At 47.8% G+C, this 13716-nt stretch overlaps 1 protein-coding gene across 1 annotated transcript in view; it reads right to left on the bottom strand.

The window, feature by feature from the left end:
• The window catches only part of LOC101075628 (regulator of G-protein signaling 21-like), a 151990-nt gene extending 147568 nt beyond the window's left edge, over positions 1 to 4422 (bottom strand). Inside the window, exon 1 of the mRNA XM_029828262.1 lies at positions 4000 to 4422. The gene's annotated coding sequence lies outside the window, so the exon portion shown is untranslated. The remainder of the gene's footprint in view (positions 1 to 3999) is intronic.
• Positions 4423 to 13716: the final 9294 nt, after the last annotated feature.

Here is a 13716-nt window from a genome sequence, read left to right as displayed (position 1 = left end):
ATCCAGCCGATATCACGCTGCAGATGGAGCGAGTCCGTCTCCTGGAGCGACTCGCACGCGGTGGTCGCGGTGGTGAAGCGGCGGACAGTCGGAGACATATTTCATATCATCCTGCATGCGCTGCCTTCAGACTGGAGTCAAACCCAGACCCCAAACGCAGGGCAAATGTTGGCACTGTTGAAATAATGAGCTCTTTTTCAGTAAAGTAACAGAGAACTCGCAGTATTGTTCAGCAGAAATGCCAACGTTCACAATTAGAAACGTCCCGTGAAATCCTGGAGGGGTTGTACACCCCCCCAAATTTGGTGTCAACTGTGGCGTAAATGCCCTTTATCTGGCCTTCTTTCACTTCCTGTCTCGACGGTAGCTGGCAGATCATTTTGGGCTTCTTCTCTGCAGGCAGCTTTCAGGCCTGCCTGCAGCCTTCACATCCATTTGCTGGACGTTCCCCTGTGTGACAGTTACCGTGGCACCGACTGTGCCGCCCGTTACGCTGCCGACGACTCAGAACTCTCTAAATCAATGCTGCTCTTTCTTGTTCGCAACCAAAGAAAGATTCCCCACCTTTCTGCGATGCACAAGGCATTCATGTTGTCATCTGTCACTTGTGGAACTGCAGCCTCTGGGGGGACAGTTTCTCTACCCGCTGAGTCCTACTTGTGATGCTGGATGGGGACAGCAACACCCGTCTGTCCAAAGGCCTCCCGGTGCTGAACAAAGCCCAGAGATGATGTCAGTGGAATTTTCTTTTTAACCTTTTGGCTTTATCATCATTAGGGGTTGAGTAACTTCTTTTAATTATGCTCTCCAGGAACATGTGAGATGCTGTTTATGCACCTCGCAGGTACATTAGCCTGGCAAATTGCAATGAATTTGCTGTGACCAGGATTAATGACTATCTTTATTCTCTATGAACTGAGGCAATTTGTAATTAACATCTGACCCATGCGCTCCTTAGCTCTCTGCATATCATCTAATTTGTGTGAGGTTGTCCCACGTAACCTTATTAGATCACCGAGGTCTGTATTTGTGTGCGTGTAGGATCCGAAGAGCTCGAGGTTTACAGCCAGTCTCCCAGCTTCATACGATAAATGGAGCCAAGGCCACAGCAACTAATGGGATGTCTGGGTCCGTGCTTTGAAGCAGACTGTGGTGAATACTTAATTGAGATCTATGCTCACAGCGCAGATGCAAATGTGCACGTCTTCATATTCCTGCTGTTTGTGGGCTCACCGGCTCGACTTATGTGAAGGACCGCAGACCACCACCACTGTCAGAATCTGGAAGGTTGTAAAGATGGAGACAGATTCTGCAAATAAACCGTGTTACAGAGACAATGAATCTCTTCAATGTGGTGGACTTTTCAGTGGGCCTGTAACTCCTGCGCAGGCTGAGATGAATAAATTAATGTTTAAAAGAACAGTAATAACGATATAATCCGAGAGTGTGCAACGGTTAGCTTGACCTTCTGAAAGCTGTTGGGCAGATGCCCAACATCAGGGGATTATGTTGCCCTTGGCTTTCATTTTAGCCTCGCTCGTCGTGCACTTCACAGTGTTTGACACAGAAACGTCAATAATACTGATCCCTCCTGGTCGATGCTTCTCTTCACGCTGAGCTACTTTGTTCCTTCATCTTGCTGTTCACCATCAAGCTGTTCGTGGGGTCACCAGCAGATGTGAGAGAACAAAAAAGACCCCAAATGAATAAGTGGCAGCAGCGTGTTGCTCGACTCGGCTCTCTCCGAGACGCCTCAGACGACTTCCATCCACAATAAATCACAGGCTTTTTTTCCATCTTCTTGCAAAAATGATGGTGATTTATGTTCAGGTGATTCACAAGGTTGTTGATCAATACCAGTGAGTAAAGAATGACTGAATCTGCTGCTGAGATTTACGGCGTTCCTGCTCACCCTCGTGTGTCCCCATGCTAACAGGGGACCAAAACGTGCCTCACGTATTGACGAGGGTTTCTGCCCCACCAGTGACGTCAGTTAAATGTTTCCTCAAACAGAAACAGTAAAAATATATCACGAGCTGCTTCCTGCTCAAGCGCCATTTTCAGTTAGCTGAATAAATTGGATATTACAGCCATCAAAATGTGCCAAGCGGGCTAAATGAGTGAGTTAGCATTCACGGCCGCTCACGCGCTGATTTTTAAAGGGGGGTTTTCTCCGCACTTTTATTTCCCCTCAAACCCCTGATCCATGCAGACAGTTTCCTGCAGAGCTGCTGAGGGTTAAAGGTGGCGTGTGGCCGCAGCTCCACGTGGATCCTGATCAGCCAGAGGCTGCGCCTCCCCAAGTTCAGGACCAACAGACTGGGGAACTCATTCATCCCCCGAGTCATCAGGCTGTTCAACTCATCACTGGGGGGGAGGAGGGCCAACAGGAGAACCGGAACATTTTTATAGTTTTATATTTATATTGTTATATTCATATTCTATTTTTAATTTATTCTATTTTATTTTATTTCTTATTTTCTTATATTCTATTATCTTTAATAGGTTTGATGGGGGGAATGGTGGTGGGAAATTTTGTAGATGCTGTAGATCTTTGGAGATGCTAATTTCCCTGGTGGACACCCCCTAAAGGGATCAATAAAGTTATCTTGAATCTTGAATCTTGAATCTTGGATCCGCTGAAATAATGTGGCAGCATCGTTTCAAACATGCACCTTGGCTGGACGTGCAATTAAAAGCGTACATGGAAATTCAGCATGTTGCAGCTTTAGACCTTGCAGACCCGACTAAACTCATCCTACTGAGAACACGCACGCGGTGTTTCACACCACCTCCTGTACTTTAATAAGCACGTTCACATATTGAACTTTAATTTCCACAGACTGTTGATAAAGCAGCTTCCCTTAGCTCATCGTGCTTTTCCCCACTCTGGTTTTAATCTAAGTTTCCCATCAACGGCGTTTCCTGATACCGCAATTAAATTTGTGATACTGCACAAACAACAGTGGGAACCAGGCGTCCCCTGGGCAACAAGGATGTCTTTAATAGCATAGCATCATTAGCGATGAGAATGAAACTTTAAGACAGTAACCATCTGGAAAGAATAACAGCACAATTGAAATTGTGGCCTTTTTGTTTTCTGCACCACACGAGTCCAGAACGTTCTGGGTTTCAAAGCTGTCAACGACGTCTTTTGATTCCCGTCAGCGTCTCACTTCAAAATCGCATCTGTTGTTCATCAAAACCAGCATAAATGAAGTTTAAAGCGAAAAAACCTCATCCCCATTCCATCTGATGCTGCTCCCAGCTGCAGCATTCCGTCAGAACGGACCGCACCCCAGCCCGGCCCGGCCCCCCTCCAGCAGATGGAGGACGAGGTCGCTAATGGACTCGGGGACGTTTCTCTCCGACAACACGAAGAGCCACCATGAGTTGAGAGTGGCCGATGTGTAACAAAAACACGCTTGTCTCGCTTCAGCCGGAAGGATGCGGAGCATCGGGAATGTGGGGGCCGCCGGGCCAACGGGAGTGATTCTGTGGACACAACGGCTCCAACTTTATGGACGAGAGTGAGAGTGTGTCACAGACTGCACATCTGTGCTGTCACATCTGGACAGGAAGCAGCGCCACATGGAACGGATGGTAGAAGACACGGAAACCAACACAGAAACCAGGCGATTCTGCATTTGCTACAGCATATTTCAGGTAAAACAGCACATTGACCAACGCACAAATCTGACTATGGTTGGGTTTTTGCGGAGGTTGATATTGTTTCGGATAATTCCAGCAAAATTAGAGATGTGTTACAGGCAAATTCACACCACATAACCATCATAGCACCAATGTGCAATAAAATTATAATAAGAGCAAATGGCAGTAAAAGCATTCACAGCAGCATTCAAATAAAAAATCAAAAATATCAGCAAGATGGAGCAACCAATTATCCAACCCGAGACCAGACTAGTAGAGGCATTAACAATTTAGCATTTTTCCGTTTAATTGAAACCAGCAGCATAAATGGAGGAGACGCCTTCTCACCTGATGGGAGGTTTGAGTGACGTTGATGGATCCGTGGCGTTTAAACCTGCGGTGCGTTCACGGTCTCAGGGAAAGACCAATGACGCTCCAATGGTGAGCAGGTGGGACATCCAATAGTTGACTGTGTCCAAGTTTGGTTCTTAGGTCCCTGGTGGTGCAGGAAGGTGAAGTTGGCCCAAACTGGGAGCCTCGACACTGTCCTAGTCCAGATGAGTCCACATTAAAGCGCACGATGCGCGTGGAAGTCGTGTCGGCCGCTTTTGCTGATAATTGCGTGCTCTTTGAAGGAGGCACGTGAACATCCCGCCAGGTGCAGCGCGCACCTGTGGGCTTGTCTGCGTTTTCAACCCATCATTTAGCAACAGCCGCGTTGCTTCAGCAGAATCTCGTTAGAACAAAAGTCGCAGAGTTTTGGACGACGTGACGTTCAAGTGCAACTTCCAAAAGTAGGACAAATACACTTCCGGTTAGAGGCTAAATCCGGAAGTGCAGAGAGGTGACGTCACCGATGATTCAGGACGATGAAAACTCTGGCATAGTTGTTATTTATTTTATTTTTTTATCGTGTCATAGCGTCAGCACTGGGCCCCGCCCCCCATGGGTAGCCCCTCCCTCCAATTGGCGCGGCGCTCATACATCAAGGCAGACAGTGTTTATATTAGCATTGATTCATTATTCATCACAGTTATCTACCACTCAAAATGAATCACTTCAGTAATATCATTTGAAATTTGGGCTGCGACTCAGCCAACCCACATCTGAGGTATTCCAGCGGAATTCCCGACGAATAACATCATCATATGTGGAGGAATTAGCCGGACGAAGCAAAAGAAAAGCTGTTTATTCTGTCCAGAAATCATCCAGATGATCGTTGTAATAAAAGCAGCCTCATTGGTCGCCCGCTCTCGACCACGTGGACGTTCTGGCGGTGCCTCCCCAGCGTGTCTGTTTGGTGTATTAACTTGTTGGGGTCGCGGCCCCCCCACGGCTGGTGCAGACCGAACCGTAGCGGCCCAGAATCTCGGCCACGTCTTCCTGCTCCCACGTGTTGGGAACTCCGAAGGACTCGAGGAAACCGGCCCCACACAGCAACATCAGCTGACCGTGTCCACGCCATCGCCACCGCGCCCGGCCGCCGTCAGCGTTAGGGGGCGCGGTTTACCTGCAGAACCAGAGGATCTTTGCTCCGGACCGCCTTGTGTCCATCAGAACTCTTGGGTTGGAGCTGTGGTTGGTTAACTGGTTCCCACTTTCTGCTCATTTCCACCAGAACTCTTCGTCTTTTTGGGTTTGTTGTTTGCATGGGTTCAGTTCAACTCCCATCATTAATTGGAGTCGTTAGAAAAACACCTTGTTTTGGATTAAGGCTCCTGTATAATTACATTTAATGAGCAGTAATCAACCAATGTTTTCTTTAATGTTAAAAACCTTCTGATTTGGTCTGTTCATCATACGCAGCATTTATCCCCGATACATTAATGCTTCCTTTAAACCATCAAAGTAAAACTGTAGGTGAGCCAAGATCAAAGAAAAATGGAGCAGCTGTGAAACAACCCCCCCACACACACTCTCTCACACACACACTCTCACACACACACTCACACACACTCACGTTTACACTGTGTCTCTGAGTGTGTAGAGGTTGTCATGGTCCCCAGTTTCGCCTCAGTGGACACGTATGACGACTCACACACTCTTAATAGCTTCTGTTTACAATAACTGACCTTTCTTTGTGCTTTCCTGCTGTTCTATACATCATCTATAATCAATCAATCAATCAATCAATCAATCAATCAATCAATCAATCTTTATCTATATAGCGTCTGTTAAAAGCAACAATCATTTAGCCGTTATCAGAAGTTTTTGAGTTATTTTGTTGATGCACCCCAGCTGTCACATGACCTCCTGGGTGGAGGTAACTAACGAAGGGACTGGGGGGGCTCTGGGGGGGCTCTGGGGGGGCGGGGGGGGTCAGTGTCGTCTCTCCATCTGTGGCCTCTGCTCAGGTCTTTCTATGAGACGGTGGCCTGTGCTGCTCCGTTCATTAGCAGCAGAAGTCCAGAACCAGCTGCTTTACCAGAACCAGGCTGAGCCGCATAAACGGAGGGAGGAGAAAGAAATCCTCCCGATTCCATCTGATGCTGCTGACAGCTGCAGCACAGAGCAGCCCCCCCACCTCCAGCAGGTGGAAGGACGCCGCCGCTAATGGACTCGGGGACGTTTGTCTCCACCGACAAACACAACCATCACCTTTGTCAGCCGAGCGAAGCCAGAGGGGAGCAAAGCTCCAGCCGTGCTCACCAGCAGAACCTTGAATCCTCTCCTCTTATTCAAACCACAACCCAGAGCTGCTTGGTGGCTGTTCACCAAACCTGCCCACAGTCACGTGCACTCTGTGTTTGGACGTGCCGCTGTTGTTCCTGTTCAGGTGTTGTTGATTTCTCCTCCAGGCTCCCTCTCTGCTCGTGCACGCCGCTGCAGTGCACGCTGCTGCAGCGCCCCTCTCTGGTGTAACACGGTACTGACTTCAAGACGACAACACGCTTCATATCTGTTGGCCTCTGTCAACGAGGGAACGCACCAAACCGCCAATATTCTATTCCGAGCCTGTCGGGGCTGCAGGAAGGCTGCAGATGACACCAATTTGAAGCCGGCATCTATTTTTAATGAGTTCTGTTTCCCGTAATTCTCAGGCAACAACGTCCTCTTTGTCCCGCTGCTCCTCTGTGTGACTACATGATGCTAAATCAGGTTTTCCTCATTTGTTATTTATTTCCTGGGTGCTCGTCGGAGAAACATCTGGCCACATCGCTGCTTATAATTCATCCGGACGCTTATTAGGCCGCGCGCTAGCTAGCGTCAGCAGGCTAATCGCAGCGAGTGCAAACTGCCTGACAAATTGAAGGTGTGCTCAACAATTAATTAAGAGAATAAACAGGTGTTTGCTGGCAAAAATAGACATGACACCTGTCCACAAGTGCGCACAGGACAGGCTCATTCTGCACGCACAGCACATCCACGTGGCCTCGCGCATGCGCGTGCACGCACAGTCACACACGTTCACAGCGTCACACACCTCCGCAATTAAAAAGACATTTTAGCGAGGCGCTAACGCTAGCACTACTCCTACGAGTCACGGTTGCCTTGTTGTGATCACGCCAGGATGAAAACTAACAACCAGACCGACGGATCAGCAAACTCCAACTCGAATTCCTGCAGCTGCGGCTCCTCTGAAACGGTTGTTAGCATTTTTCGACTGTTGCAACCGTCAGAAGGCGCTAAAACAAAGTGATGCGGTGAAAAAACGGGAGCGGCTGAGCCTTGACTGAGGGTCTCCATTCATCTAACGTGGACTCCATGTTGATCCGCCCTTGAACAGAAGGTGTAATAACCACCATGGTTATTATTATCTTTGATATGCAATGTAATTAATGGACGAGTGCAGCGTGACCTTGGAGGGCTACACGGGGTCCAAGATGTGAAGGTTTTACCGGGAGATTAAACCCATTCTGATGTCGCGGCTGCTAATGAGGGCAGCTCTGACTGGCTGGCCCCAGCCCTTTCATGGGGGGCCAGCGGACGATCTGTTCTTCCCCCTAAAATAACCATTGATCTCCTGAGATCCTCCGTTCATCGCAAATCAATTTACACACGTGGACTTTCCAAAAGGCACATTAGTGCCTTCATTTGTGACTGTGTGGATCAGACCAGCCAAAGATGAGCTCCACACACACACACACACACACACACACACACACACACACACACACACACACACACACACATACACACATACACACCTTTACATGGGTTCCATGGAGAGTGTGAAGTTATATTTGAGAGTGTGATTGAGTGAAGCTGACATTATGGAGTGATGAGGGTGTGTGTGTGTGTAATGAAAACAGACAACAAAGAGCAGAAACACGAGTCTTCTCACCCTCACCCCCAAACATCTGCACCAAACATCTGCACCAAATCTCAATGCTTTTACACACTTCTAAAACGCAGCCAACTGTTACTTATACTGTCAATTCTAATCCTTTATTGTTTTTATTCTTCAGGATGAGACACGCAATAAATTGATGCAGCGCTCTGTGTGTTATTTCCACCTGGCCTGATGGTGGCGCTGTTGGTTCATTATATTCGGCGCTGGAAACCAGGCGCTGCATCGGTGAGAGACGTCAGTGACGTGGCCCATTTCTAAGGTGCTAATTCTCTCAATGTTATAATATCTAACGCCGGCGGTACCGGGTCAGAATTCGGCGCTTTCTCCGTCTTAAATCGATTCCATCAGCGGGATGTGGAGGCAGAGAGAGTGAATGCTGAAGCACTGCAGCAGGCTCGCAGCAGGGGGCAAAGCAGTGCTGTTCCCCGGGTCCATATGGGCAAGCAGAGCTCCGGGGCCGCGCACATACATACACATACATTGAAGAGTGACTGGGGACGATATGGGGCATTAAAAGCTGCCCCACTATCAACCAATCAGCATTAACATGCTGGTTATGGTCAATATTTGATAGTCAGACCCCACGGAGGCTTCAGACATAACAGCTGCCCCACAATCCCACATTTCACCCCCCCCTTATGGGAGACTTTTGGAACTATTTTTCTCTCTGGCAGTTAAGATTTCTTTTAAAAGACCGAATTAATTAAAAAGATATCATCTCCCTCCGTGTCGCACCAGGAACGGGAGCGATTCCAAAACCTTTGAGTGACGAGCTGCAGCTCTCACAACAAAAACGTGAAGGTGGGGACTGACGGGAAGGAGCTGAGCTGCATCGGTCCCCCGATTCCATCCCAGAAGGTTTCCATCTGCTTATTCATTCGTTTATTTCCCGCAGAAGCTGCAACGTTTGACAGACGATTCCAAAGGGCTTGAACAGAGCACCTGTAATGAGTCCAAAGTTGGTGGATGAACAATGTTTTCCCTCTTTATCTCCTCCGGTCGCTCCTGCTAATCACCCCTCAGCTCGGAGGCGCTGCTCAGCTCTCCTCCCTGTCAACTCCCAGGGCTCCCAGCTTCTCCCGTTCCCTCTTTGATGTGTTCTGTAGAAACCTGCAGCTACCTTGGGAACAGGAGCGCGGTGACAGACTTCCCTGCTCCTTTTTTTCCCTTTTCGCCGTCTCCTCTGTGATAAATCCACGGGTCCAAAACAGCAACTTCCTCTGACACTAATTTCCTGTGAAACATGACATCTCAGTCGTTGGCAGGGCAGGGAAGTCAAAGGATGCCTGAATGCTGAATCCTTTCCTGTAATAAATCATTTGCCATTAGAGACCTGTGACTTAAACAAATGAGCGTGTCTGCTTAAATAAGACCCTCCATTACCTGAACGGCTTCTTTTTAAGGGCAGGAGCACTATAAGAAGCCCAGCAGAGAGGGATCAACCCCCACAATCTCCAAATAATATCCAGGGTTCCAGAAGGTTACAGCCATGTTCCGCCAGCTTTCACATCACCCGGGTTCCCGTTGTTGTTGCTGGTTGGGGGCAAACGCCACCAGAAACATGTGCTCCACCCACACGCCACCTAAACCTTCTTAGTTTGATTAACAAACGTTCCTAATTTGTTCTAAAAACCAGATCAGTTAAGACGTAGATGTCAGCAAACACTAGCCTGCTAAGCTAAGCTAACCGTTGTTGACCATTGAAATAACATCTACGGCGTCTCTTGGCTTCCATTTGTGAAAAATATAGATAAATGAATCATAAATACTAAATAGAATCTGAATACTCTCTTGGAGCGATTTCTGTCTGCTTGCTTTTAGTTTGGAATTCACGGAGGTTGCGGGTGTGTAGTAAAGAGCAGAGCTGCTTCCACGGTGGGGGGAGATCACGCGCTGCAGCGTAATGGAATGAAATATTTAAGAATATCTGTTGCTACAATAAGGATGCACCACAAAATAAGGAGTGGGATAAACTACCTCACACTATTCCTCCAAATTTAATGAGCTGCTGCTTTTACTGCAGCAGATAACTAAACCTTGAGGAATTATCCACCCCGTGGGAGCGATAACGTCTGCCACATTTTTACAAATAAGCAAGCATATATTCATGCTAGCATTGTGGGAACTCATTAAAGCAACTGTACTCTGGCACTCAGGCTGCCAAATCACGCACTAAGTGATAATTAAGGGACTTGACACTCAGAACCTTTTGTTTAAAATAAAAAATAAATACGCTGAGGGTGGATGGAGGCAGAATGTTGTGGAACTAAACATCCAAATATGAAGAGCGTGGCCTCCATGGTTCCTCCTGCAGAGTCTCTGCACTGGAACTGGTTGTAGAACGACAGGAAGACGAGCACGTGTGCGGAACGGCTGCTCGCGGAGCCACGGATGTCAGAATCCCGCCGTGAGAGGCGATGGACACATGACAGCAGGGCTGCTGATGATGCGGCAAAAACCGGTTCGGCTTTTTCTTCCTCCAAACCTGCTTGAGGGCAAAACATGAGCCAAGCATGAAGATACCGGAGATGGTGTGACAAGATGCTAAATGCCCTGTAGCAAGGAATCCATCATCGGCAGAGGGAAACACTTCATTTACCAGAAGGACATGGGTTCTGTCCCTGTTGCTGTGGAGAGTCGTCCCCTCCATGTAAAGCCCATAATAGTTCCACTGAGTCTCAGATAACTCACATCCTCTGCAGCTGTTTGGCTCCAGTGTGTCTTAATCTGGTGGAACCACAAACGTGCAGGACTGATCACTATCAGACATAATTAAAGAGATAATCATGATTACACCAAACATCAGGGGCTCTAATTATAAGATAAAAACACTGGACCGTCGTACAGTCGCCTTCATTGAAATATGAGCCCCCCCCCATCCCCCTTGTTTTGGATGTTAGTGAGAAATAAAATGTAAATGAAAGCTGCTGCTAATTTGAAGATTCTTTGCATGAAAAGTAAGAAAAAAGAATCTAATCGGGCTCGACAGCCAAACATTTGGCTCTTCGTAACGACTTTATGCTACGAATGCTGCAAATGTAGCACAGGTTAGATTCATTATTTGATATGAAATATGATGATTAATTCATTTCTAGGGAAAAAAAAAAGCAAAGTCGTCTCACAAACGGGCCCTCGTGTACGATCCCGACTCACACTTAGCTCGTTATTCCCTCCAGCCCGGCCTGAACTCGCCATTCAAAACTGATGAGAGAGAGCTTTAATTGTGTGTTTTGTGTTACCCTGTAACAAATCCAGGGGATTTATGACCTTTCTGTCGCTGAGGTGATCAGATTAGATTTCCAGTTTAGCCGTTAGCTCGTTAGCTTGGTCCAAATGTGGCCGAGCCCCTTAAACAGTTCTCAAGTGTTCTCTTCTGATCGCTGGGTCAACGTCCCCTCCTGTCGCTAATGTCTCTCAGCACATTTAAAATATTTGTTGTGTGTCTGCAAAACTTGTCAGCCACATCCAAACTAGACTGAAGGCGGCAACTTTTGATGAAAGCGAGAATAAAAAAAGGGAAAGGAGACAGTTCCTTCCTCCAAGCATGAAGGTTCTCTTCAGTATAAACCACCGTGAGGAGGAAAACTCTCTCATAAATGAAAATCTGTCAAAGAAGCCCCTCAAACCAGCTCTTGCTGGGGAAATACCAGCTCTGACATGATGTATGGCACTGTGAGGGGGGGGGGAGTGAGAGGTGAGAATCAAACAGGTACACATAGGCAGACAGTTGGATGGGAAATAAAGCCTCAGTGCTGCTGCACAAAGCTGGCAGCAGCAACGGAGAGCAGCCGGAGCGACAGCCGTAATTGACTGCAAACACACAGAGAGAGCCGTAACCTTCGTTATGCTCGGAAAGAAACTCCAAAATAACTTTTTGAAGCCGAGTGTGCAATCGGCACAAGACAAATCGTCAAGGTTACAAAAAAAAAAACAAACCCCAACCAAGCGAGGATCAGGCTCTCTGTCTCGACCTGGATGAGGAGATGAAACCTGGACTGCATTTAAAATTCAAATGGGCTCCAAACCCGACAGACCTGGCTTAACACCAGATTCCTGAAATATGTCAGCAGAGCTGATGCAGCCAAACAATCGCCCGGAGGCCCTGGAATGACCTCTCTCCTTCTCCCTTTTCCACTCCAGCGCTAACACGTCTGAGCAGAGATTGGGAGACGTGTGGCTGTTCCTGAGAGAATGAGTCCTTTGACCCTGGAGGAAGGGTGAACGCTCAGCCTCAATTCATCCGCAACACTTTTCAGGCTTATTACACTGGAATCTCCACAACTCTCTCCCTGCTGGGAACGGCCACGCGGGCGCCCCGGCAGAGGAGAAGAGGACGTTAGACGCTGTGATTTCCGACTCCGCTGCCCGACACCCGAACGCATCTCAGCTCGGCTATTGTGTTGCTTTCCCTGTGTTGTGTCCACTTTGTGGGGCTTCATTTGGGCTGGTAATCTTTACCCATTTGAAGTCACAGCAGCCGTTTGTGCACGTGTGAGAGCGCGTGTTGGTACAAGGGAGGGAGAGCGAGAGCGTGTACTCAACATGGCTGCCTTCCAAATGCGGAACGCACAGCAGGACAATTGTTTTCTGTCAAAGGGACAAACAGGGAAAAATGTGTCTTGAATATCTGATTCTCTCCATCACAGCGGTGCGAGAAAAGGAAAAGAAAGAACTCTCTCATGAATGTTAATTTGACACCGTTTCATGGTGGCACACCTTCACAAATGGAGCAGTTCAAAATGGTGTGTTGATGGTAAATTAGCAGGGATGTGGGATGGTGGCAGGTGCCACCGCTGTCACGGTGTTTATCTGTCAGCAGCTGAACTCCCGATGATTAAGGAGCATTTATTTAGCGCTGTGCTGCAGAAATCCTCTGGGATTCAGAAATACCTTTCCACTATTCCCCCACTATTATTCTGTCGCTGCTCTTTGAAATGAAGAGTTACTCTCTTATCATTTGCTTTTTCTTCCTTCCTCCTACTTGACTTTGGTGTTTACGTAGCTTTGGTTAATTTGTTCCGTCTTCATTTAAAGCAGACAAGGACTAACGACAGATGGAAGATCGGGCGTGTTCTGCTTAGCGCTCGCTCCTAGCAAGGTTTCTTTTAGGAGCGAGGTGTCGTTGCGTGTGCTGTTAGCTCAGCAAACACTTCCTAATGGAAACGAAGCTGACTGGCTGTAAGTAGAAAGAATGAACGCTGCCCCCGTTTGCTTGTTTGGATCTAAAAACGGAGGCAGGTCCGCCAAAAATGTGGCGCCCTCGACCATTTAGGAGGGAAGTTGCCTCACGAACCAGGTGACAGTCTGCTGGAGCATAAATGATGAAGTCCATCTGCGCCGCGGCCGCGTTCAGAGCGGCTGCGCAGCACCATCGCGGGTCCTTGAGGATGTAGCTGAGGCTTCATTGTACTCGTCACTGGAACAACATTATCGCAGACATGAGTGGAATTATTCATCCATCCACACCGACAGTTTGCATATTTCAGTGGGTGTGCACGAGCTAATACATCATGTACAATATGTGACTTCTGCAACATAGCATCAGATTGTAGCGCCACGGATGCTAAGCAACCGACCGCCTATTCAGACGTCTTCACCAAAGAGGAGAAACAACAGCTGGAGCCGAAAACTGTCTGCAGGCAGCCAAATCTTCCCATTCGGATGAGGTACCTGATACCAAAGGTGGGCAGAGGAAGTTTTCATGTTAGCCAATATAAAAGTTTTGAAGCAGCAATGCAAAGAAAAACAGCATCTTTTGATAAGATCCCGCA

Source organism: Takifugu rubripes, chromosome 20 (assembly GCF_901000725.2).
Source record: "Takifugu rubripes chromosome 20, fTakRub1.2, whole genome shotgun sequence".
In the NCBI taxonomy this organism is placed as follows: domain Eukaryota; kingdom Metazoa; phylum Chordata; class Actinopteri; order Tetraodontiformes; family Tetraodontidae; genus Takifugu; species Takifugu rubripes.
This window is presented reverse-complemented; position numbering and strand designations above follow the sequence as displayed.